This window comes from Mesoplodon densirostris, chromosome 3 (assembly GCF_025265405.1).
Source record: "Mesoplodon densirostris isolate mMesDen1 chromosome 3, mMesDen1 primary haplotype, whole genome shotgun sequence".
Classification (NCBI taxonomy): Eukaryota; Metazoa; Chordata; class Mammalia; order Artiodactyla; family Ziphiidae; genus Mesoplodon; species Mesoplodon densirostris.
In genome coordinates, this window is record NC_082663.1 from 178,633,148 (window position 1) to 178,659,192 (window position 26,045).

Sequence of the window (26,045 nt, forward strand, 5' to 3'; positions counted from 1 at the left end):
GTTTTATTTTAAAATTTGGAAATTTAATTGTATTTATTTTTTTATACAGCAGGTTATTATTAGTTATGTGTTTTATGCATATACATGTATACAGGTCAATCCCAATCTCCCAACTCATCCCACCACCACCACCCCATGGCTTCCCACACTTGGTGTCCATACGTTTGTTCTCTACCTCTGTGTCTCTATTTCTTCCCTGAAAACCAGTTCATCTGTACCATTTTTTAGGTTCCACATATATGCATTAATATACAATATTTGTTTTCCTCTTTCTGGCTTACTTCATTCTGTATGACAGTCTCTAGATCCATCGATGTCTCTACAAATGACCCAGTTTCATTCCTTTTTTTGGCTGAGTAATATTCCATTTTATATGTGTACCACATCTTTATCCATTCATCTGTCTGTGGGCATTTAGGTTGCTTGCATTACCTGGCTATTGTAAATAGTGCTGCAATGAACATTGTGGTGAATGTGCCTTTTTGATTTATGGTTTTCTCTGGGTATATGCCCAGAAGTGGGATTGCTGGATCAGATGGTAATTCTATTTCTAGTTTTTTTAAGGAAACTCCATACTGTTCTCCATAGTGACTGTATCAATTTACATCCCCACCAATAGTGGAAGAGGGCTCCTTTTGTCCACACCCTCCCCAGAATTTGTTGTTTGTAGATTTTCTGATGATGCCGATTCTAACAGGTGTGAGGTGATACCTCATTGTAGTTTTGATTTGCATTTCTCTAATAATTAGTGCTGTTGAGCAGCTTTTCATGGGCGTCTTGGCCATCTCTGTGTCTTCTTTGAAGAAGCGTCTCTTTAGATCTTCTGCCCATTTTTGTATTGCGTTGTTTGTTTTTTTAATATTAAGCTGCATGAGCTGTTTATATATATATTGCAGATTAAACCTTTGTCCATTGATTCATTTGCAACTGTTTTCGCCCATTCTGAGGGATGCCTTTTTCCATTCCCGTTTTTTTAACAAAAAAGGAAAGAAAGAAAAAGAAGCAGAACACTAATGTGCATAAAATATGCCTTTTGAAATGGTCGATTTGAAATATGGACGTCCTTTGAATTTTTTGGTCGATATGTGACCCCAGGATTTGTTTTCAGGGCAGGTGTCATTTACAGGCCTGCAATGATTTTGAATATCAACTGACCATTAGCGCTGGGATTAAAGCTGCTGTTGCGTGAAACGGCCACAAGGTGGCAGCAGTTCTCCCTTACCAAATCTGGTTACTAGAGCAACAGAGCCTCAAAGGAAGTCGTGTTCTAGATTGGAATTTAGAATGGAATGTGCCAGGAGAAAGCCCCTCAAGTTTGTCTCACTACTTCTTGTTCGTGTTTTTAATTTTTTTTTTTTCTATTACAGCAAGTTTGATTACAATGTTTGGCTTGTTGTAGGTGTGGAAGATGTGGTTCTTTTACACATATACAGATGTCTGTTCTTCCTGGGATCCTTTTCCCATGTACGTTAGGACAGAATGTTGAGTAGTCTTCTCTTGGTATTCCGTAGGTCTTTGGTGATTTTATATGTCACCTGTGTTTGATTATGTCTGTTAACCCCGATATTGTAGTGAAACCAATCCTCACACCTTTCCATTGGTGAACCATAAGTTTGTTTAATGAATCTGTGATTGCCCTTCTCCGTGGAAATATCTGCCCTGGTATCCATTTTTAGGTAACACCTATAAGTGATATGATACGATATGTGTCTTTCACTTTCTGACTTACTCCAAGTCACGTGATTACCTCTAGACTCATCTACGGGGCTGCAAATGGCATTGTGTCCTTTTTTTCCTTGGCTTCTCTTCTGCCTTAGCGAGGTCCATTTTCAACAATGTGATTCCCTGAGGGTTGTGGATTAGCTGACCTGGGCAGCCTTACCCTTCCGGCCGGCCCTCCCCAGGTGTGCCTGGTTGAGGTCAATATAAACAGCGCTCCAGGCAGCAATAGCCCCTGAAGTTGTGCCTGACTCCATATTCTCTGCCCCGTCAGCAGTCTCGGGGCTGTGCTGGTGGGAGGGAGTGAGGGGCCAAGGCTTTGTTGGTGGCCCGGTGTGAGTGGGGCTCTGCTGGCCTTTCTGCAGGAGTTGCCAGGCTGCCACCTGTAAAGAAGAGGATGTGTCACCCATACCTTCCGATGGAATTTCTCTCCGGACAGAGGTGAGGAAGGAAAAAAGCAGTGGGGGCCGGGACAGGAGGGGTACCTCAGGCAGGGCAATAGAAAGCTTCCAGAAGAGCGCCCGGGGCCAGGACCATCCTGGCTGGCCTGCAGGCACCAAGTTGGCCTGCGTGCTGTCGCTGGTGTGGCTCCACGGCCCTTCCTCTAGGCTTTCAAGCCCTTGTACATATTCAGGTGTTTTACCTGGGAAGGGTGGGAACAGTTCAGCAGCAGCTGGCCTGGGGCTCAGCTCACGTTTACTCACAGATGCCTCAGCACGGTCCCCCAGCTTTGCAATGAGGATGCTCCTTGCATGGGGGATGGGTTGCTGGCTGTATGGGAGGTGATTCCCCACCTCCGACCAAATTCAGAATTGTTTACCGCTGGAGCAAGTGCCCTGATAGGGTTTCCCTCTGTATAACTGGTGGGTTCAGGTTTTTTTTTCTTTTATGGTTCAAGTTAGATTTGATTCCTCTTTTATGTATTTATAGATATAAGCATGGAAATAATTCATTCCTATAAATACATCTGTGTGAAGGGAAGAACTTTTTTCTGTTTTATTTTAAAATTTTATTTTTTAAAATTTGGAAATTTAATTGTATTTATTTTTTTATACAGCAGGTTATTATTAGTTATGTGTTTTATGCATATACATGTATACAGGTCAATCCCAATCTCCCAACTCATCCCACCACCACCACCCCATGGCTTCCCACACTTGGTGTCCATACGTTTGTTCTCTACCTCTGTGTCTCTATTTCTTCCCTGAAAACCAGTTCATCTGTACCATTTTTTAGGTTCCACATATATGCATTAATATACAATATTTGTTTTCCTCTTTCTGGCTTACTTCATTCTGTATGACAGTCTCTAGATCCATCGATGTCTCTACAAATGACCCAGTTTCATTCCTTTTTTTGGCTGAGTAATATTCCATTTTATATGTGTACCACATCTTTATCCATTCATCTGTCTGTGGGCATTTAGGTTGCTTGCATTACCTGGCTATTGTAAATAGTGCTGCAATGAACATTGTGGTGAATGTGCCTTTTTGATTTATGGTTTTCTCTGGGTATATGCCCAGAAGTGGGATTGCTGGATCAGGTGGTAATTCTATTTCTAGTTTTTTTAAGGAAACTCCATACTGTTCTCCATAGTGACTGTATCAATTTACATCCCCACCAATAGTGGAAGAGGGCTCCTTTTGTCCACACCCTCCCCAGAATTTGTTGTTTGTAGATTTTCTGATGATGCCGATTCTAACAGGTGTGAGGTGATACCTCATTGTAGTTTTGATTTGCATTTCTCTAATAATTAGTGCTGTTTAGCAGCTTTTCATGGCCGTCTTGGCCATCTCTGTGTCTTCTTTGAAGAAACGTCTCTTTAGATCTTCTGCCCATTTTTGTATTGGGTTGTTTTTTTTTAATATTAAGCTGCATGTGCTGTTTATATATATATATATATTGGAGATTAAATCTTTGTCCATTGATTCATTTGCAACGATTTTCTCCCATTCTGAGGGATGCCTTTTTCCATTCCCGTTTTTTTTAACAAAAAAGGAAAGAAAGAAAAAGAAGCAGAACACTAATGTGTGTAAAATATGCCTTTTGAAATGGTCGTTTTGAAATATGGACGTCCTTTGTATTTTTTGGACGATATGTGACCCCAGGATTTGTTTTCAGGGCAGGTGTCATTTACAGGCCTGCAATGATTTTGAATATCAACTGACCATTAGCGCTGGGATTAAAGCTGCTGTTGCGTGAAACGGCCACAAGGTGGCAGCAGTTTTCCCTTACCAAATGTGGTTACTAGAGCAACAGAGCCTCAAAGGAAGTCGTGTTCTAGATTGGAATATAGAATGGAATGTGCCAGGAGAAAGCCCCTCAAGTTTGTCTCACTACTTCTTGTTCGTGTTTTTAATTTTTTTTTTCTATTACAGCAAGTTTGATTACAATGTTTGGCTTGTTGTAGGTGTGGAAGATGTGGTTCTTTTACACATATACAGATGTCTGTTCTTCCTGGGATCCTTTTCCCATGTACGTTAGGACAGAATGTTGAGTAGTCTTCTCTTGGTATTCCGTAGGTCTTTGGTGATTTTATATGTCACCTGTGTTTGATTATGTCTGTTAACCCCGATATCGTAATGAAACCAATCCTCACACCTTTCCATTGGTGAACCCTAAGTTTGTTTAATGAATCTGTGATTGCCCTTCTCCGTGGAAATATCTGCCCTGGTATCCATTTTTAGGTAACACCTATAAGTGATATGATACGATATGTGTCTTTCACTTTCTGACTTACTCCAAGTCACGTAATTACCTCTAGACTCATCTACGGGGCTGCAAATGGCATTGTGTCCTTTTTTTCCTTGGCTTCTCTTCTGCCTTAGCGAGGTCCATTTTCAACAATGTGATTCCCTGAGGGTTGTGGATTAGCTGACCTGGGCAGCCTTACCCTGCCGGCCGGCCCTCCCCAGGTGTGCCTGGTTGAGGTCAATATAAACAGCGCTCCAGGCAGCAATAGCCCCTGAAGTTGTGCCTGACTCCATATTCTCTGCCCCGTCAGCAGTCTCGGGGCTGTGCTGGTGGGAGGGAGTGAGGGGCCAAGGCTTTGTTGGTGGCCCGGTGTGAGTGGGGCTCTGCTGGCCTTTCTGCAGGAGTTGCCAGGCTGCCACCTGTAAAGAAGAGGATGTGTCACCCATACCTTCCGATGGAATTTCTCTCCGGACAGAGGTGAGGAAGGAAAAAAGCAGTGGGGGCCGGGACAGGAGGGGTATCTCAGGCAGGGCAATAGAAAGCTTCCAGAAGAGCGCCCGGGGCCAGGACCATCCTGGCTGGCCTGCAGGCACCAAGTTGGCCTGCGTGCTGTCGCTGGTGTGGCTCCACGGCCCTTCCTCTAGGCTTTCAAGCCCTTGTACATATTCAGGTGTTTTACCTGGGAAGGGTGGGAACAGTTCAGCAGCAGCTGGCCTGGGGCTCAGCTCACGTTTACTCACAGATGCCTCAGCACGGTCCCCCAGCTTTGCAATGAGGATGCTCCTTGCATGGGGGGTGGGTTGCTGGCTGTATGGGAGGTGATTCCCCACCTCCGACCAAATTCAGAATTGTTTACCGCTGGAGCAAGTGCCCTGATAGGGTTTCCCTCTGTATAACTGGTGGGTTCAGGTTTTTTTTTCTTTTATGGTTCAAGTTAGATTTGATTCCTCTTTTATGTATTTATAGATATAAGCATGGAAATAATTCATTCCTATAAATACATCTGTGTGAAGGGAAGAACTTTTTTCTGTTTTATTTTAAAATTTTATTTTTTAAAATTTGGAAATTTAATTGTATTTATTTTTTTATACAGCAGGTTATTATTAGTTATGTGTTTTATGCATATACATGTATACAGGTCAATCCCAATCTCCCAACTCATCCCACCACCACCACCCCATGGCTTCCCACACTTGGTGTCCATACGTTTGTTCTCTACCTCTGTGTCTCTATTTCTTCCCTGAAAACCAGTTCATCTGTACCATTTTTTAGGTTCCACATATATGCATTAATATACAATATTTGTTTTCCTCTTTCTGGCTTACTTCATTCTGTATGACAGTCTCTAGATCCATCGATGTCTCTACAAATGACCCAGTTTCATTCCTTTTTTTGGCTGAGTAATATTCCATTTTATATGTGTACCACATCTTTATCCATTCATCTGTCTGTGGGCATTTAGGTTGCTTGCATTACCTGGCTATTGTAAATAGTGCTGCAATGAACATTGTGGTGAATGTGCCTTTTTGATTTATGGTTTTCTCTGGGTATATGCCCAGAAGTGGGATTGCTGGATCAGGTGGTAATTCTATTTCTAGTTTTTTTAAGGAAACTCCATACTGTTCTCCATAGTGACTGTATCAATTTACATCCCCACCAATAGTGGAAGAGGGCTCCTTTTGTCCACACCCTCCCCAGAATTTGTTGTTTGTAGATTTTCTGATGATGCCGATTCTAACAGGTGTGAGGTGATACCTCATTGTAGTTTTGATTTGCATTTCTCTAATAATTAGTGCTGTTGAGCAGCTTTTCATGGCCGTCTTGGTCATCTCTGTGTCTTCTTTGAAGAAACGTCTCTTTAGATCTTCTGCCCATTTTTGTATTGGGTTGTTTTTTTTTAATATTAAGCTGCATGTGCTGTTTATATATATATATATATTGGAGATTAAATCTTTGTCCATTGATTCATTTGCAACGATTTTCTCCCATTCTGAGGGATGCCTTTTTCCATTCCCGTTTTTTTTAACAAAAAAGGAAAGAAAGAAAAAGAAGCAGAACACTAATGTGTGTAAAATATGCCTTTTGAAATGGTCGTTTTGAAATATGGACGTCCTTTGTATTTTTTGGACGATATGTGACCCCAGGATTTGTTTTCAGGGCAGGTGTCATTTACAGGCCTGCAATGATTTTGAATATCAACTGACCATTAGCGCTGGGATTAAAGCTGCTGTTGCGTGAAACGGCCACAAGGTGGCAGCAGTTCTCCCTTACCAAATGTGGTTACTAGAGCAACAGAGCCTCAAAGGAAGTCGTGTTCTAGATTGGAATTTAGAATGGAATGTGCCAGGAGAAAGCCCCTCAAGTTTGTCTCACTACTTCTTGTTCGTGTTTTTAATTTTTTTTTTCTATTACAGCAAGTTTGATTACAATGTTTGGCTTGTTGTAGGTGTGGAAGATGTGGTTCTTTTACACATATACAGATGTCTGTTCTTCCTGGGATCCTTTTCCCATGTACGTTAGGACAGAATGTTGAGTAGTCTTCTCTTGGTATTCCGTAGGTCTTTGGTGATTTTATATGTCACCTGTGTTTGATTATGTCTGTTAACCCCGATATCGTAATGAAACCAATCCTCACACCTTTCCATTGGTGAACCCTAAGTTTGTTTAATGAATCTGTGATTGCCCTTCTCCGTGGAAATATCTGCCCTGGTATCCATTTTTAGGTAACACCTATAAGTGATATGATACGATATGTGTCTTTCACTTTCTGACTTACTCCAAGTCACGTAATTACCTCTAGACTCATCTACGGGGCTGCAAATGGCATTGTGTCCTTTTTTTCCTAGGCTTCTATTCTGCCTTAGCGAGGTCCATTTTCAACAATGTGATTCCCTGAGGGTTGTGGATTAGCTGACCTGGGCAGCCTTACCCTGCCGGCCGGCCCTCCCCAGGTGTGCCTGGTTGAGGTCAATATAAACAGCGCTCCAGGCAGCAATAGCCCCTGAAGTTGTGCCTGACTCCATATTCTCTGCCCCGTCAGCAGTCTCGGGGCTGTGCTGGTGGGAGGGAGTGAGGGGCCAAGGCTTTGTTGGTGGCCCGGTGTGAGTGGGGCTCTGCTGGCCTTTCTGCAGGAGTTGCCAGGCTGCCACCTGTAAAGAAGAGGATGTGTCACCCATACCTTCCGATGGAATTTCTCTCCGGACAGAGGTGAGGAAGGAAAAAAGCAGTGGGGGCCGGGACAGGAGGGGTATCTCAGGCAGGGCAATAGAAAGCTTCCAGAAGAGCGCCCGGGGCCAGGACCATCCTGGCTGGCCTGCAGGCACCAAGTTGGCCTGCGTGCTGTCGCTGGTGTGGCTCCACGGCCCTTCCTCTAGGCTTTCAAGCCCTTGTACATATTCAGGTGTTTTACCTGGGAAGGGTGGGAACAGTTCAGCAGCAGCTGGCCTGGGGCTCAGCTCACGTTTACTCACAGATGCCTCAGCACGGTCCCCCAGCTTTGCAATGAGGATGCTCCTTGCATGGGGGGTGGGTTGCTGGCTGTATGGGAGGTGATTCCCCACCTCCGACCAAATTCAGAATTGTTTACCGCTGGAGCAAGTGCCCTGATAGGGTTTCCCTCTGTATAACTGGTGGGTTCAGGTTTTTTTTTCTTTTATGGTTCAAGTTAGATTTGATTCCTCTTTTATGTATTTATAGATATAAGCATGGAAATAATTCATTCCTATAAATACATCTGTGTGAAGGGAAGAACTTTTTTCTGTTTTATTTTAAAATTTTATTTTTTAAAATTTGGAAATTTAATTGTATTTATTTTTTTATACAGCAGGTTATTATTAGTTATGTGTTTTATGCATATACATGTATACAGGTCAATCCCAATCTCCCAACTCATCCCACCACCACCACCCCATGGCTTCCCACACTTGGTGTCCATACGTTTGTTCTCTACCTCTGTGTCTCTATTTCTTCCCTGAAAACCAGTTCATCTGTACCATTTTTTAGGTTCCACATATATGCATTAATATACAATATTTGTTTTCCTCTTTCTGGCTTACTTCATTCTGTATGACAGTCTCTAGATCCATCGATGTCTCTACAAATGACCCAGTTTCATTCCTTTTTTTGGCTGAGTAATATTCCATTTTATATGTGTACCACATCTTTATCCATTCATCTGTCTGTGGGCATTTAGGTTGCTTGCATTACCTGGCTATTGTAAATAGTGCTGCAATGAACATTGTGGTGAATGTGCCTTTTTGATTTATGGTTTTCTCTGGGTATATGCCCAGAAGTGGGATTGCTGGATCAGGTGGTAATTCTATTTCTAGTTTTTTTAAGGAAACTCCATACTGTTCTCCATAGTGACTGTATCAATTTACATCCCCACCAATAGTGGAAGAGGGCTCCTTTTGTCCACACCCTCCCCAGAATTTGTTGTTTGTAGATTTTCTGATGATGCCGATTCTAACAGGTGTGAGGTGATACCTCATTGTAGTTTTGATTTGCATTTCTCTAATAATTAGTGCTGTTGAGCAGCTTTTCATGGCCGTCTTGGCCATCTCTGTGTCTTCTTTGAAGAAACGTCTCTTTAGATCTTCTGCCCATTTTTGTATTGGGTTGTTTTTTTTTAATATTAAGCTGCATGTGCTGTTTATATATATATATATATTGGAGATTAAATCTTTGTCCATTGATTCATTTGCAACGATTTTCTCCCATTCTGAGGGATGCCTTTTTCCATTCCCGTTTTTTTTAACAAAAAAGGAAAGAAAGAAAAAGAAGCAGAACACTAATGTGTGTAAAATATGCCTTTTGAAATGGTCGTTTTGAAATATGGACGTCCTTTGTATTTTTTGGACGATATGTGACCCCAGGATTTGTTTTCAGGGCAGGTGTCATTTACAGGCCTGCAATGATTTTGAATATCAACTGACCATTAGCGCTGGGATTAAAGCTGCTGTTGCGTGAAACGGCCACAAGGTGGCAGCAGTTCTCCCTTACCAAATGTGGTTACTAGAGCAACAGAGCCTCAAAGGAAGTCCTGTTCTAGATTGGAATTTAGAATGGAATGTGCCAGGAGAAAGCCCCTCAAGTTTGTCTCACTACTTCTTGTTCGTGTTTTTAATTTTTTTTTCTATTACAGCAAGTTTGATTACAATGTTTGGCTTGTTGTAGGTGTGGAAGATGTGGTTCTTTTACACATATACAGATGTCTGTTCTTCCTGGGATCCTTTTCCCATGTACGTTAGGACAGAATGTTGAGTAGTCTTCTCTTGGTATTCCGTAGGTCTTTGGTGATTATATATGTCACCTGTGTTTGATTATGTCTGTTAACCCCGATATCGTAATGAAACCAATCCTCACACCTTTCCATTGGTGAACCATAAGTTTGTTTAATGAATCTGTGATTGCCCTTCTCCGTGGAAATATCTGCCCTGGTATCCATTTTTAGGTAACACCTATAAGTGATATGATACGATATGTGTCTTTCACTTTCTGACTTACTCCAAGTCACGTGATTACCTCTAGACTCATCTACGGGGCTGCAAATGGCATTGTGTCCTTTTTTTCCTTGGCTTCTATTCTGCCTTAGCGAGGTCCATTTTCAACAATGTGATTCCCTGAGGGTTGTGGATTAGCTGACCTGGGCAGCCTTACCCTGCCGGCCGGCCCTCCCCAGGTGTGCCTGGTTGAGGTCAATATAAACAGCGCTCCAGGCAGCAATAGCCCCTGAAGTTGTGCCTGACTCCATATTCTCTGCCCCGTCAGCAGTCTCGGGGCTGTGCTGGTGGGAGGGAGTGAGGGGCCAAGGCTTTGTTGGTGGCCCGGTGTGAGTGGGGCTCTGCTGGCCTTTCTGCAGGAGTTGCCAGGCTGCCACCTGTAAAGAAGAGGATGTGTCACCCATACCTTCCGATGGAATTTCTCTCCGGACAGAGGTGAGGAAGGAAAAAAGCAGTGGGGGCCGGGACAGGAGGGGTATCTCAGGCAGGGCAATAGAAAGCTTCCAGAAGAGCGCCTGGGGCCAGGACCATCCTGGCTGGCCTGCAGGCACCAAGTTGGCCTGCGTGCTGTCGCTGGTGTGGCTCCACGGCCCTTCCTCTAGGCTTTCAAGCCCTTGTACATATTCAGGTGTTTTACCTGGGAAGGGTGGGAACAGTTCAGCAGCAGCTGGCCTGGGGCTCAGCTCACGTTTACTCACAGATGCCTCAGCACGGTCCCCCAGCTTTGCAATGAGGACGCTCCTTGCATGGGGGGTGGGTTGCTGGCTGTATGGGAGGTGATTCCCCACCTCTGACCAATTTCAGAATTGTTTACCGCTGGAGCAAGTGCCCTGATAGGGTTTCCCTCTGTATAACTGGTGGGTTCAGGTTTTTTTTTCTTTTATGGTTCAAGTTAGATTTGATTCCTCTTTTATGTATTTATAGATATAAGCATGGAAATAATTCATTCCTATAAATACATCTGTGTGAAGGGAAGAACTTTTTTCTGTTTTATTTTAAAATTTTATTTTTTAAAATTTGGAAATTTAATTGTATTTATTTTTTTATACAGCAGGTTATTATTAGTTATGTGTTTTATGCATATACATGTATACAGGTCAATCCCAATCTCCCAACTCATCCCACCACCACCACCCCATGGCTTCCCACACTTGGTGTCCATACGTTTGTTCTCTACCTCTGTGTCTCTATTTCTTCCCTGAAAACCAGTTCATCTGTACCATTTTTTAGGTTCCACATATATGCATTAATATACAATATTTGTTTTCCTCTTTCTGGCTTACTTCATTCTGTATGACAGTCTCTAGATCCATCGATGTCTCTACAAATGACCCAGTTTCATTCCTTTTTTTGGCTGAGTAATATTCCATTTTATATGTGTACCACATCTTTATCCATTCATCTGTCTGTGGGCATTTAGGTTGCTTGCATTACCTGGCTATTGTAAATAGTGCTGCAATGAACATTGTGGTGAATGTGCCTTTTTGATTTATGGTTTTCTCTGGGTATATGCCCAGAAGTGGGATTGCTGGATCAGATGGTAATTCTATTTCTAGTTTTTTTAAGGAAACTCCATACTGTTCTCCATAGTGACTGTATCAATTTACATCCCCACCAATAGTGGAAGAGGGCTCCTTTTGTCCACACCCTCCCCAGAATTTGTTGTTTGTAGATTTTCTGATGATGCCGATTCTAACAGGTGTGAGGTGATACCTCATTGTAGTTTTGATTTGCATTTCTCTAATAATTAGTGCTGTTGAGCAGCTTTTCATGGGCATCTTGGCCATCTCTGTGTCTTCTTTGAAGAAACGTCTCTTTAGATCTTCTGCCCATTTTTGTATTGGGTTGTTTGTTTTTTTAATATTAAGCTGCATGAGCTGTTTATATATATATTGCAGATTAAACCTTTGTCCATTGATTCATTTGCAACTGTTTTCGCCCATTCTGAGGGATGCCTTTTTCCATTCCCGTTTTTTTAACAAAAAAGGAAAGAAAGAAAAAGAAGCAGAACACTAATGTGCGTAAAATATGCCTTTTGAAATGGTCGTTTTGAAATATGGACGTCCTTTGAATTTTTTGGTCGATATGTGACCCCAGGATTTGTTTTCAGGGCAGGTGTCATTTACAGGCCTGCAATGATTTTGAATATCAACTAACCATTAGCGCTGGGATTAAAGCTGCTGTTGCGTGAAACGGCCACAAGGTGGCAGCAGTTCTCCCTTACCAAATCTGGTTACTAGAGCAACAGAGCCTCAATGGAAGTCGTGTTCTAGATTGGAATTTAGAATGGAATGTGCCAGGAGAAAGCCCCTCAAGTTTGTCTCACTACTTCTTGTTCGTGTTTTTACTTTTTTTTCTATTACAGCAAGTTTGATTACAATGTTTGGCTTGTTGTAGGTGTGGAAGATGTGGTTCTTTTACACATATACAGATGTCTGTTCTTCCTGGGATCCTTTTCCCATGTACGTTAGGACAGAATGTTGAGTAGTCTTCTCTTGGTATTCCGTAGGTCTTTGGTGATTATATATGTCACCTGTGTTTGATTATGTCTGTTAACCCCGATATCGTAATGAAACCAATCCTCACACCTTTCCATTGGTGAACCCTAAGTTTGTTTAATGAATCTGTGATTGCCCTTCTCCGTGGAAATATCTGCCCTGGTATCCATTTTTAGGTAACACCTATAAGTGATATGATACGATATGTGTCTTTCACTTTCTGACTTACTCCAAGTCACGTGATTACCTCTAGACTCATCTACGGGGCTGCAAATGGCATTGTGTCCTTTTTTTTCCTTGGCTTCTCTTCTGCCTTAGCGAGGTCCATTTTCAACAATGTGGTTCCCTGAAGGTTGTGGATTAGCTGACCTGGGCAGCCTTACCCTGCCGGCCGGCCCTCCCCAGGTGTGCCTGGTTGAGGTCAATATAAACAGCGTTCCAGGCAGCAATAGCCCCTGAAGTTGTGCCTGACTCCATATTCTCTGCCCCGTCAGCAGTCTCGGGGCTGTGCTGGTGGGAGGGAGTGAGGGGCCAAGGCTTTGTTGGTGGCCCGGTGTGAGTGGGGCTCTGCTGGCCTTTCTGCAGGAGTTGCCAGGCTGCCACCTGTAAAGAAGAGGATGTGTCACCCATACCTTCCGATGGAATTTCTCTCCGGACAGAGGTGAGGAAGGAAAAAAGCAGTGGGGGCCGGGACAGGAGGGGTATCTCAGGCAGGGCAATAGAAAGCTTCCAGAAGAGCGCCCGGGGCCAGGACCATCCTGGCTGGCCTGCAGGCACCAAGTTGGCCTGCGTGCTGTCGCTGGTGTGGCTCCACGGCCCTTCCTCTAGGCTTTCAAGCCCTTGTACATATTCAGGTGTTTTACCTGGGAAGGGTGGGAACAGTTCAGCAGCAGCTGGCCTGGGGCTCAGCTCACGTTTACTCACAGATGCCTCAGCACGGTCCCCCAGCTTTGCAATGAGGACGCTCCTTGCATGGGGGGTGGGTTGCTGGCTGTATGGGAGGTGATTCCCCACCTCTGACCAATTTCAGAATTGTTTACCGCTGGAGCAAGTGCCCTGATAGGGTTTCCCTCTGTATAACTGGTGGGTTCAGGTTTTTTTTTTCTTTTATGGTTCAAGTTAGATTTGATTCCTCTTTTATGTATTTATAGATATAAGCATGGAAATAATTCATTCCTATAAATACATCTGTGTGAAGGGAAGAACTTTTTTCTGTTTTATTTTAAAATTTTATTTTTTAAAATTTGGAAATTTAATTGTATTTATTTTTTTATACAGCAGGTTATTATTAGTTATGTGTTTTATGCATATACATGTATACAGGTCAATCCCAATCTCCCAACTCATCCCACCACCACCACCCCATGGCTTCCCACACTTGGTGTCCATACGTTTGTTCTCTACCTCTGTGTCTCTATTTCTTCCCTGAAAACCAGTTCATCTGTACCATTTTTTAGGTTCCACATATATGCATTAATATACAATATTTGTTTTCCTCTTTCTGGCTTACTTCATTCTGTATGACAGTCTCTAGATCCATCGATGTCTCTACAAATGACCCAGTTTCATTCCTTTTTTTGGCTGAGTAATATTCCATTTTATATGTGTACCACATCTTTATCCATTCATCTGTCTGTGGGCATTTAGGTTGCTTGCATTACCTGGCTATTGTAAATAGTGCTGCAATGAACATTGTGGTGAATGTGCCTTTTTGATTTATGGTTTTCTCTGGGTATATGCCCAGAAGTGGGATTGCTGGATCAGATGGTAATTCTATTTCTAGTTTTTTTAAGGAAACTCCATACTGTTCTCCATAGTGACTGTATCAATTTACATCCCCACCAATAGTGGAAGAGGGCTCCTTTTGTCCACACCCTCCCCAGAATTTGTTGTTTGTAGATTTTCTGATGATGCCGATTCTAACAGGTGTGAGGTGATACCTCATTGTAGTTTTGATTTGCATTTCTCTAATAATTAGTGCTGTTGAGCAGCTTTTCATGGGCGTCTTGGCCATCTCTGTGTCTTCTTTGAAGAAACGTCTCTTTAGATCTTCTGCCCATTTTTGTATTGGGTTGTTTGTTTTTTTAATATTAAGCTGCATGAGCTGTTTATATATATATTGCAGATTAAACCTTTGTCCATTGATTCATTTGCAACTGTTTTCGCCCATTCTGAGGGATGCCTTTTTCCATTCCCGTTTTTTTAACAAAAAAGGAAAGAAAGAAAAAGAAGCAGAACACTAATGTGCGTAAAATATGCCTTTTGAAATGGTCGTTTTGAAATATGGACGTCCTTTGAATTTTTTGGTCGATATGTGACCCCAGGATTTGTTTTCAGGGCAGGTGTCATTTACAGGCCTGCAATGATTTTGAATATCAACTAACCATTAGCGCTGGGATTAAAGCTGCTGTTGCGTGAAACGGCCACAAGGTGGCAGCAGTTCTCCCTTACCAAATCTGGTTACTAGAGCAACAGAGCCTCAATGGAAGTCGTGTTCTAGATTGGAATTTAGAATGGAATGTGCCAGGAGAAAGCCCCTCAAGTTTGTCTCACTACTTCTTGTTCGTGTTTTTACTCTTTTTTTCTATTACAGCAAGTTTGATTACAATGTTTGGCTTGTTGTAGGTGTAGAAGATGTGGTTCTTTTACACATATACAGATGTCTGTTCTTCCTGGGATCCTTTTCCCATGTACGTTAGGACAGAATGTTGAGTAGTCTTCTCTTGGTATTCCGTAGGTCTTTGGTGATTATATATGTCACCTGTGTTTGATTATGTCTGTTAACCCCGATATCGTAATGAAACCAATCCTCACACCTTTCCATTGGTGAACCATAAGTTTGTTTAATGAATCTGTGATTGCCCTTCTCCGTGGAAATATCTGCCCTGGTATCCCTTTTTAGGTAACACCTATAAGTGATATGATACGATATGTGTCTTTCACTTTCTGACTTACTCCAAGTCACGTGATTACCTCTAGACTCATCTACGGGGCTGCAAATGGCATTGTGTCCTTTTTTTCCTTGGCTTCTCTTCTGCCTTAGCGAGGTCCATTTTCAACAATGTGATTCCCTGAGGGTTGTGGATTAGCTGACCTGGGCAGCCTTACCCTGCCGGCCAGCCCTCCCCAGGTGTGCCTGGTTGAGGTCAATATAAACAGCGCTCCAGGCAGCAATAGCCCCTGAAGTTGTGCCTGACTCCATATTCTCTGCCCCGTCAGCAGTCTCGGGGCTGTGCTGGTGGGAGGGAGTGAGGGGCCAAGGCTTTGTTGGTAGCCCGTTGTGAGTGGGGCTCTGCTGGCCTTTCTGCAGGAGTTGCCAGGCTGCCACCTGTAAAGAAGAGGATGTGTCACCCATACCTTCCGATGGAATTTCTCTCCGGACAGAGGTGAGGAAGGAAAAAAGCAGTGGGGGCCGGGACAGGAGGGGTATCTCAGGCAGGGCAATAGAAAGCTTCCAGAAGAGCGCCCGGGGCCAGGACCATCCTGGCTGGCCTGCAGGCACCAAGTTGGCCTGCGTGCTGTCGCTGGTGTGGCTCCACGGCCCTTCCTCTAGGCTTTCAAGCCCTTGTACATATTCAGGTGTTTTACCTGGGAAGGGTGGGAACAGTTCAGCAGCAGCTGGCCTGGGGCTCAGCTCACGTTTACTCACAGATGCCTCAGCACGGTCCCCCAGCTTTGCAATGAGGATGCTCCTTGCATGGGGGGTGGGTTGCTGGCTGTATGGGAGGTGATTCCCCACCTCTGACCAATTTCAGAATTGTTTACCGCTGGAGCAAGTGCCCTGATAGGGTTTCCCTCTGTATAACTGGTGGGTTCAGGTTTTTTTTTTCTTTTATGGTTCAAGTTAGATTTGATTCCTCTTTTATGTATTTATAGATATAAGCATGGAAATAATTCATTCCTATAAATACATCTGTGTGAAGGGAAGAACTTTTTTCCGTTTTATTTTAAAATTTTATTTTTTAAAATTTGGAAATTTAATTGTATTTATTTTTTTATACAGCAGGTTATTATTAGTTATGTGTTTTATGCATATACATGTATACAGGTCAATCCCAATCTCCCAACTCATCCCACCACCACCACCCCATGGCTTCCCACACTTGGTGTCCATACGTTTGTTCTCTACCTCTGTGTCTCTATTTCTTCCCTGAAAACCAGTTCATCTGTACCATTTTTTAGGTTCCACATATATGCATTAATATACAATATTTGTTTTCCTCTTTCTGGCTTACTTCATTCTGTATGACAGTCTCTAGATCCATCGATGTCTCTACAAATGACCCAGTTTCATTCCTTTTTTTGGCTGAGTAATATTCCATTTTATATGTGTACCACATCTTTATCCATTCATCTGTCTGTGGGCATTTAGGTTGCTTGCATTACCTGGCTATTGTAAATAGTGCTGCAATGAACATTGTGGTGAATGTGCCTTTTTGATTTATGGTTTTCTCTGGGTATATGCCCAGAAGTGGGATTGCTGGATCAGATGGTAATTCTATTTCTAGTTTCTTTAAGGAAACTCCATACTGTTCTCCATAGTGACTGTATCAATTTACATCCCCACCAATAGTGGAAGAGGGCTCCTTTTGTCCACACCCTCCCCAGAATTTGTTGTTTGTAGATTTTCTGATGATGCCGATTCTAACAGGTGTGAGGTGATACCTCATTGTAGTTTTGATTTGCATTTCTCTAATAATTAGTGCTGTTGAGCAGCTTTTCATGGGCGTCTTGGCCATCTCTGTGTCTTCTTTGAAGAAACGTCTCTTTAGATCTTCTGCCCATTTTTGTATTGGGTTGTTTGTTTTTTTAATATTAAGCTGCATGAGCTGTTTATATATATATTGGAGATTAAACCTTTGTCCATTGATTCATTTGCAACGATTTTCTCCCATTCTGAGGGATGCCTTTTTCCATTCCCGTTTTTTTAACAAAAAAGGAAAGAAAGAAAAAGAAGCAGAACACTAATGTGCGTAAAATATGCCTTTTGAAATGGTCGTTTTGAAATATGGACGTCCTTTGAATTTTTTGGTCGATATGTGACCCCAGGATTTGTTTTCAGGGCAGGTGTCATTTACAGGCCTGCAATGATTTTGAATATCAACTAACCATTAGTGCTGGGATTAAAGCTGCTGTTGCGTGAAACGGCCACAAGGTGGCAGCAGTTCTCCCTTACCAAATCTGGTTACTAGAGCAACAGAGCCTCAATGGAAGTCGTGTTCTAGATTGGAATTTAGAATGGAATGTGCCAGGAGAAAGCCCCTCAAGTTTGTCTCACTACTTCTTGTTCGTGTTTTTACTCTTTTTTTCTATTACAGCAAGTTTGATTACAATGTTTGGCTTGTTGTAGGTGTAGAAGATGTGGTTCTTTTACACATATACAGATGTCTGTTCTTCCTGGGATCCTTTTCCCATGTACGTTAGGACAGAATGTTGAGTAGTCTTCTCTTGGTATTCCGTAGGTCTTTGGTGATTATATATGTCACCTGTGTTTGATTATGTCTGTTAACCCCGATATCGTAATGAAACCAATCCTCACACCTTTCCATTGGTGAACCATAAGTTTGTTTAATGAATCTGTGATTGCCCTTCTCCGTGGAAATATCTGCCCTGGTATCCCTTTTTAGGTAACACCTATAAGTGATATGATACGATATGTGTCTTTCACTTTCTGACTTACTCCAAGTCACGTGATTACCTCTAGACTCATCTACGGGGCTGCAAATGGCATTGTGTACTTTTTTTCCTTGGCTTCTCTTCTGCCTTAGCGAGGTCCATTTTCAACAATGTGATTCCCTGAGGGTTGTGGATTAGCTGACCTGGGCAGCCTTACCCTGCCGGCCAGCCCTCCCCAGGTGTGCCTGGTTGAGGTCAATATAAACAGCGCTCCAGGCAGCAATAGCCCCTGAAGTTGTGCCTGACTCCATATTCTCTGCCCCGTCAGCAGTCTCGGGGCTGTGCTGGTGGGAGGGAGTGAGGGGCCAAGGCTTTGTTGGTAGCCCGTTGTGAGTGGGGCTCTGCTGGCCTTTCTGCAGGAGTTGCCAGGCTGCCACCTGTAAAGAAGAGGATGTGTCACCCATACCTTCCGATGGAATTTCTCTCCGGACAGAGGTGAGGAAGGAAAAAAGCAGTGGGGGCCGGGACAGGAGGGGTATCTCAGGCAGGGCAATAGAAAGCTTCCAGAAGAGCGCCCGGGGCCAGGACCATCCTGGCTGGCCTGCAGGCACCAAGTTGGCCTGCGTGCTGTCGCTGGTGTGGCTCCACGGCCCTTCCTCTAGGCTTTCAAGCCCTTGTACATATTCAGGTGTTTTACCTGGGAAGGGTGGGAACAGTTCAGCAGCAGCTGGCCTGGGGCTCAGCTCACGTTTACTCACAGATGCCTCAGCACGGTCCCCCAGCTTTGCAATGAGGATGCTCCTTGCATGGGGGGTGGGTTGCTGGCTGTATGGGAGGTGATTCCCCACCTCTGACCAATTTCAGAATTGTTTACCGCTGGAGCAAGTGCCCTGATAGGGTTTCCCTCTGTATAACTGGTGGGTTCAGGTTTTTTTTTTCTTTTATGGTTCAAGTTAGATTTGATTCCTCTTTTATGTATTTATAGATATAAGCATGGAAATAATTCATTCCTATAAATACATCTGTGTGAAGGGAAGAACTTTTTTCTGTTTTATTTTAAAATTTTATTTTTTAAAATTTGGAAATTTAATTGTATTTATTTTTTTATACAGCAGGTTATTATTAGTTATGTGTTTTATGCATATACATGTATACAGGTCAATCCCAATCTCCCAACTCATCCCACCACCACCACCCCATGGCTTCCCACACTTGGTGTCCATACGTTTGTTCTCTACCTCTGTGTCTCTATTTCTTCCCTGAAAACCAGTTCATCTGTACCATTTTTTAGGTTCCACATATATGCATTAATATACAATATTTGTTTTCCTCTTTCTGGCTTACTTCATTCTGTATGACAGTCTCTAGATCCATCGATGTCTCTACAAATGACCCAGTTTCATTCCTTTTTTTGGCTGAGTAATATTCCATTTTATATGTGTACCACATCTTTATCCATTCATCTGTCTGTGGGCATTTAGGTTGCTTGCATTACCTGGCTATTGTAAATAGTGCTGCAATGAACATTGTGGTGAATGTGCCTTTTTGATTTATGGTTTTCTCTGGGTATATGCCCAGAAGTGGGATTGCTGGATCAGATGGTAATTCTATTTCTAGTTTTTTTAAGGAAACTCCATACTGTTCTCCATAGTGACTGTATCAATTTACATCCCCACCAATAGTGGAAGAGGGCTCCTTTTGTCCACACCCTCCCCAGAATTTGTTGTTTGTAGATTTTCTGATGATGCCGATTCTAACAGGTGTGAGGTGATACCTCATTGTAGTTTTGATTTGCATTTCTCTAATAATTAGTGCTGTTGAGCAGCTTTTCATGGGCATCTTGGCCATCTCTGTGTCTTCTTTGAAGAAACGTCTCTTTAGATCTTCTGCCCATTTTTGTATTGGGTTGTTTGTTTTTTTAATATTAAGCTGCATGAGCTGTTTATATATATATTGCAGATTAAACCTTTGTCCATTGATTCATTTGCAACTGTTTTCGCCCATTCTGAGGGATGCCTTTTTCCATTCCCGTTTTTTTAACAAAAAAGGAAAGAAAGAAAAAGAAGCAGAACACTAATGTGCGTAAAATATGCCTTTTGAAATGGTCGTTTTGAAATATGGACGTCCTTTGAATTTTTTGGTCGATATGTGACCCCAGGATTTGTTTTCAGGGCAGGTGTCATTTACAGGCCTGCAATGATTTTGAATATCAACTAACCATTAGCGCTGGGATTAAAGCTGCTGTTGCGTGAAACGGCCACAAGGTGGCAGCAGTTCTCCCTTACCAAATCTGGTTACTAGAGCAACAGAGCCTCAATGGAAGTCGTGTTCTAGATTGGAATTTAGAATGGAATGTGCCAGGAGAAAGCCCCTCAAGTTTGTCTCACTACTTCTTGTTCGTGTTTTTACTTTTTTTTCTATTACAGCAAGTTTGATTACAATGTTTGGCTTGTTGTAGGTGTGGAAGATGTGGTTCTTTTACACATATACAGATGTCTGTTCTTCCTGGGATCCTTTTCCCATGTACGTTAGGACAGAATGTTGAGTAGTCTTCTCTTGGTATTCCGTAGGTCTTTGGTGATTATATATGTCACCTGTGTTTGATTATGTCTGTTAACCCCGATATCGTAATGAAACCAATCCTCACACCTTTCCATTGGTGAACCCTAAGTTTGTTTAATGAATCTGTGATTGCCCTTCTCCGTGGAAATATCTGCCCTGGTATCCATTTTTAGGTAACACCTATAAGTGATATGATACGATATGTGTCTTTCACTTTCTGACTTACTCCAAGTCACGTGATTACCTCTAGACTCATCTACGGGGCTGCAAATGGCATTGTGTCCTTTTTTTTCCTTGGCTTCTCTTCTGCCTTAGCGAGGTCCATTTTCAACAATGTGGTTCCCTGAAGGTTGTGGATTAGCTGACCTGGGCAGCCTTACCCTGCCGGCCGGCCCTCCCCAGGTGTGCCTGGTTGAGGTCAATATAAACAGCGTTCCAGGCAGCAATAGCCCCTGAAGTTGTGCCTGACTCCATATTCTCTGCCCCGTCAGCAGTCTCGGGGCTGTGCTGGTGGGAGGGAGTGAGGGGCCAAGGCTTTGTTGGTGGCCCGTTGTGAGTGGGGCTCTGCTGGCCTTTCTGCAGGAGTTGCCAGGCTGCCACCTGTAAAGAAGAGGATGTGTCACCCATACCTTCCGATGGAATTTCTCTCCGGACAGAGGTGAGGAAGGAAAAAAGCAGTGGGGGCCGGGACAGGAGGGGTATCTCAGGCAGGGCAATAGAAAGCTTCCAGAAGAGCGCCCGGGGCCAGGACCATCCTGGCTGGCCTGCAGGCACCAAGTTGGCCTGCGTGCTGTCGCTGGTGTGGCTCCACGGCCCTTCCTCTAGGCTTTCAAGCCCTTGTACATATTCAGGTGTTTTACCTGGGAAGGGTGGGAACAGTTCAGCAGCAGCTGGCCTGGGGCTCAGCTCACGTTTACTCACAGATGCCTCAGCACGGTCCCCCAGCTTTGCAATGAGGACGCTCCTTGCATGGGGGGTGGGTTGCTGGCTGTATGGGAGGTGATTCCCCACCTCTGACCAATTTCAGAATTGTTTACCGCTGGAGCAAGTGCCCTGATAGGGTTTCCCTCTGTATAACTGGTGGGTTCAGGTTTTTTTTTTCTTTTATGGTTCAAGTTAGATTTGATTCCTCTTTTATGTATTTATAGATATAAGCATGGAAATAATTCATTCCTATAAATACATCTGTGTGAAGGGAAGAACTTTTTTCTGTTTTATTTTAAAATTTTATTTTTTAAAATTTGGAAATTTAATTGTATTTATTTTTTTATACAGCAGGTTATTATTAGTTATGTGTTTTATGCATATACATGTATACAGGTCAATCCCAATCTCCCAACTCATCCCACCACCACCACCCCATGGCTTCCCACACTTGGTGTCCATACGTTTGTTCTCTACCTCTGTGTCTCTATTTCTTCCCTGAAAACCAGTTCATCTGTACCATTTTTTAGGTTCCACATATATGCATTAATATACAATATTTGTTTTCCTCTTTCTGGCTTACTTCATTCTGTATGACAGTCTCTAGATCCATCGATGTCTCTACAAATGACCCAGTTTCATTCCTTTTTTTGGCTGAGTAATATTCCATTTTATATGTGTACCACATCTTTATCCATTCATCTGTCTGTGGGCATTTAGGTTGCTTGCATTACCTGGCTATTGTAAATAGTGCTGCAATGAACATTGTGGTGAATGTGCCTTTTTGATTTATGGTTTTCTCTGGGTATATGCCCAGAAGTGGGATTGCTGGATCAGATGGTAATTCTATTTCTAGTTTTTTTAAGGAAACTCCATACTGTTCTCCATAGTGACTGTATCAATTTACATCCCCACCAATAGTGGAAGAGGGCTCCTTTTGTCCACACCCTCCCCAGAATTTGTTGTTTGTAGATTTTCTGATGATGCCGATTCTAACAGGTGTGAGGTGATACCTCATTGTAGTTTTGATTTGCATTTCTCTAATAATTAGTGCTGTTGAGCAGCTTTTCATGGGCGTCTTGGCCATCTCTGTGTCTTCTTTGAAGAAACGTCTCTTTAGATCTTCTGCCCATTTTTGTATTGGGTTGTTTGTTTTTTTAATATTAAGCTGCATGAGCTGTTTATATATATATTGCAGATTAAACCTTTGTCCATTGATTCATTTGCAACTGTTTTCGCCCATTCTGAGGGATGCCTTTTTCCATTCCCGTTTTTTTAACAAAAAAGGAAAGAAAGAAAAAGAAGCAGAACACTAATGTGCGTAAAATATGCCTTTTGAAATGGTCGTTTTGAAATATGGACGTCCTTTGAATTTTTTGGTCGATATGTGACCCCAGGATTTGTTTTCAGGGCAGGTGTCATTTACAGGCCTGCAATGATTTTGAATATCAACTAACCATTAGCGCTGGGATTAAAGCTGCTGTTGCGTGAAACGGCCACAAGGTGGCAGCAGTTCTCCCTTACCAAATCTGGTTACTAGAGCAACAGAGCCTCAATGGAAGTCGTGTTCTAGATTGGAATTTAGAATGGAATGTGCCAGGAGAAAGCCCCTCAAGTTTGTCTCACTACTTCTTGTTCGTGTTTTTACTTTTTTTTTCTATTACAGCAAGTTTGATTACAATGTTTGGCTTGTTGTAGGTGTAGAAGATGTGGTTCTTTTACACATATACAGATGTCTGTTCTTCCTGGGATCCTTTTCCCATGTACGTTAGGACAGAATGTTGAGTAGTCTTCTCTTGGTATTCCGTAGGTCTTTGGTGATTATATATGTCACCTGTGTTTGATTATGTCTGTTAACCCCGATATCGTAATGAAACCAATCCTCACACCTTTCCATTGGTGAACCATAAGTTTGTTTAATGAATCTGTGATTGCCCTTCTCCGTGGAAATATCTGCCCTGGTATCCCTTTTTAGGTAACACCTATAAGTGATATGATACGATATGTGTCTTTCACTTTCTGACTTACTCCAAGTCACGTGATTACCTCTAGACTCATCTACGGGGCTGCAAATGGCATTGTGTCCTTTTTTTCCTTGGCTTCTCTTCTGCCTTAGCGAGGTCCATTTTCAACAATGTGATTCCCTGAGGGTTGTGGATTAGCTGACCTGGGCAGCCTTACCCTGCCGGCCAGCCCTCCCCAGGTGTGCCTGGTTGAGGTCAATATAAACAGCGCTCCAGGCAGCAATAGCCCCTGAAGTTGTGCCTGACTCCATATTCTCTGCCCCGTCAGCAGTCTCGGGGCTGTGCTGGTGGGAGGGAGTGAGGGGCCAAGGCTTTGTTGGTAGCCCGTTGTGAGTGGGGCTCTGCTGGCCTTTCTGCAGGAGTTGCCAGGCTGCCACCTGTAAAGAAGAGGATGTGTCACCCATACCTTCCGATGGAATTTCTCTCCGGACAGAGGTGAGGAAGGAAAAAAGCAGTGGGGGCCGGGACAGGAGGGGTATCTCAGGCAGGGCAATAGAAAGCTTCCAGAAGAGCGCCCGGGGCCAGGACCATCCTGGCTGGCCTGCAGGCACCAAGTTGGCCTGCGTGCTGTCGCTGGTGTGGCTCCACGGCCCTTCCTCTAGGCTTTCAAGCCCTTGTACATATTCAGGTGTTTTACCTGGGAAGGGTGGGAACAGTTCAGCAGCAGCTGGCCTGGGGCTCAGCTCACGTTTACTCACAGATGCCTCAGCACGGTCCCCCAGCTTTGCAATGAGGACGCTCCTTGCATGGGGGGTGGGTTGCTGGCTGTATGGGAGGTGATTCCCCACCTCTGACCAATTTCAGAATTGTTTACCGCTGGAGCAAGTGCCCTGATAGGGTTTCCCTCTGTATAACTGGTGGGTTCAGGTTTTTTTTTTCTTTTATGGTTCAAGTTAGATTTGATTCCTCTTTTATGTATTTATAGATATAAGCATGGAAATAATTCATTCCTATAAATACATCTGTGTGAAGGGAAGAACTTTTTTCTGTTTTATTTTAAAATTTTATTTTTTAAAATTTTGAAATTTAATTTTATTTATTTTTTTATACAGCAGGTTATTATTAGTTATGTATTTTATGCATATACATGTATACAGGTCAATCCCAATCTCCCAACTCATTCCATCCCAACCACCCCATGGCTTCCCACACTTGGTGTCCATACGTTTGTTCTCTACCTCTGTGTCTCTATTTCTTCCCTGAAAACCAGTTCATCTGTACCATTTTTTAGGTTCCACATATATGCATTAATATACAATATTTGTTTTCCTCTTTCTGGCTTACTTCATTCTGTATGACAGTCTCTAGATCCATCGATGTCTCTACAAATGACCCAGTTTCATTCCTTTTTTTGGCTGAGTAATATTCCATTTTATATGTGTACCACATCTTTATCCATTCATCTGTCTGTGGGCATTTAGGTTGCTTGCATTACCTGGCTATTGTAAATAGTGCTGCAATGAACATTGTGGTGAATGTGCCTTTTTGATTTATGGTTTTCTCTGGGTATATGCCCAGAAGTGGGATTGCTGGATCAGATGGTAATTCTATTTCTAGTTTTTTTAAGGAAACTCCATACTGTTCTCCATAGTGACTGTATCAATTTACATCCCCACCAATAGTGGAAGAGGGCTCCTTTTGTCCACACCCTCCCCAGAATTTGTTGTTTGTAGATTTTCTGATGATGCCGATTCTAACAGGTGTGAGGTGATACCTCATTGTAGTTTTGATTTGCATTTCTCTAATAATTAGTGCTGTTGAGCAGCTTTTCATGGGCGTCTTGGCCATCTCTGTGTCTTCTTTGAAGAAACGTCTCTTTAGATCTTCTGCCCATTTTTGTATTGGGTTGTTTGTTTTTTTAATATTAAGCTGCATGAGCTGTTTATATATATATTGCAGATTAAACCTTTGTCCATTGATTCATTTGCAACTGTTTTCGCCCATTCTGAGGGATGCCTTTTTCCATTCCCGTTTTTTTAACAAAAAAGGAAAGAAAGAAAAAGAAGCAGAACACTAATGTGCGTAAAATATGCCTTTTGAAATGGTCGTTTTGAAATATGGACGTCCTTTGAATTTTTTGGTCGATATGTGACCCCAGGATTTGTTTTCAGGGCAGGTGTCATTTACAGGCCTGCAATGATTTTGAATATCAACTAACCATTAGCGCTGGGATTAAAGCTGCTGTTGCGTGAAACGGCCACAAGGTGGCAGCAGTTCTCCCTTACCAAATCTGGTTACTAGAGCAACAGAGCCTCAATGGAAGTCGTGTTCTAGATTGGAATTTAGAATGGAATGTGCCAGGAGAAAGCCCCTCAAGTTTGTCTCACTACTTCTTGTTCGTGTTTTTACTTTTTTTTTCTATTACAGCAAGTTTGATTACAATGTTTGGCTTGTTGTAGGTGTAGAAGATGTGGTTCTTTTACACATATACAGATGTCTGTTCTTCCTGGGATCCTTTTCCCATGTACGTTAGGACAGAATGTTGAGTAGTCTTCTCTTGGTATTCC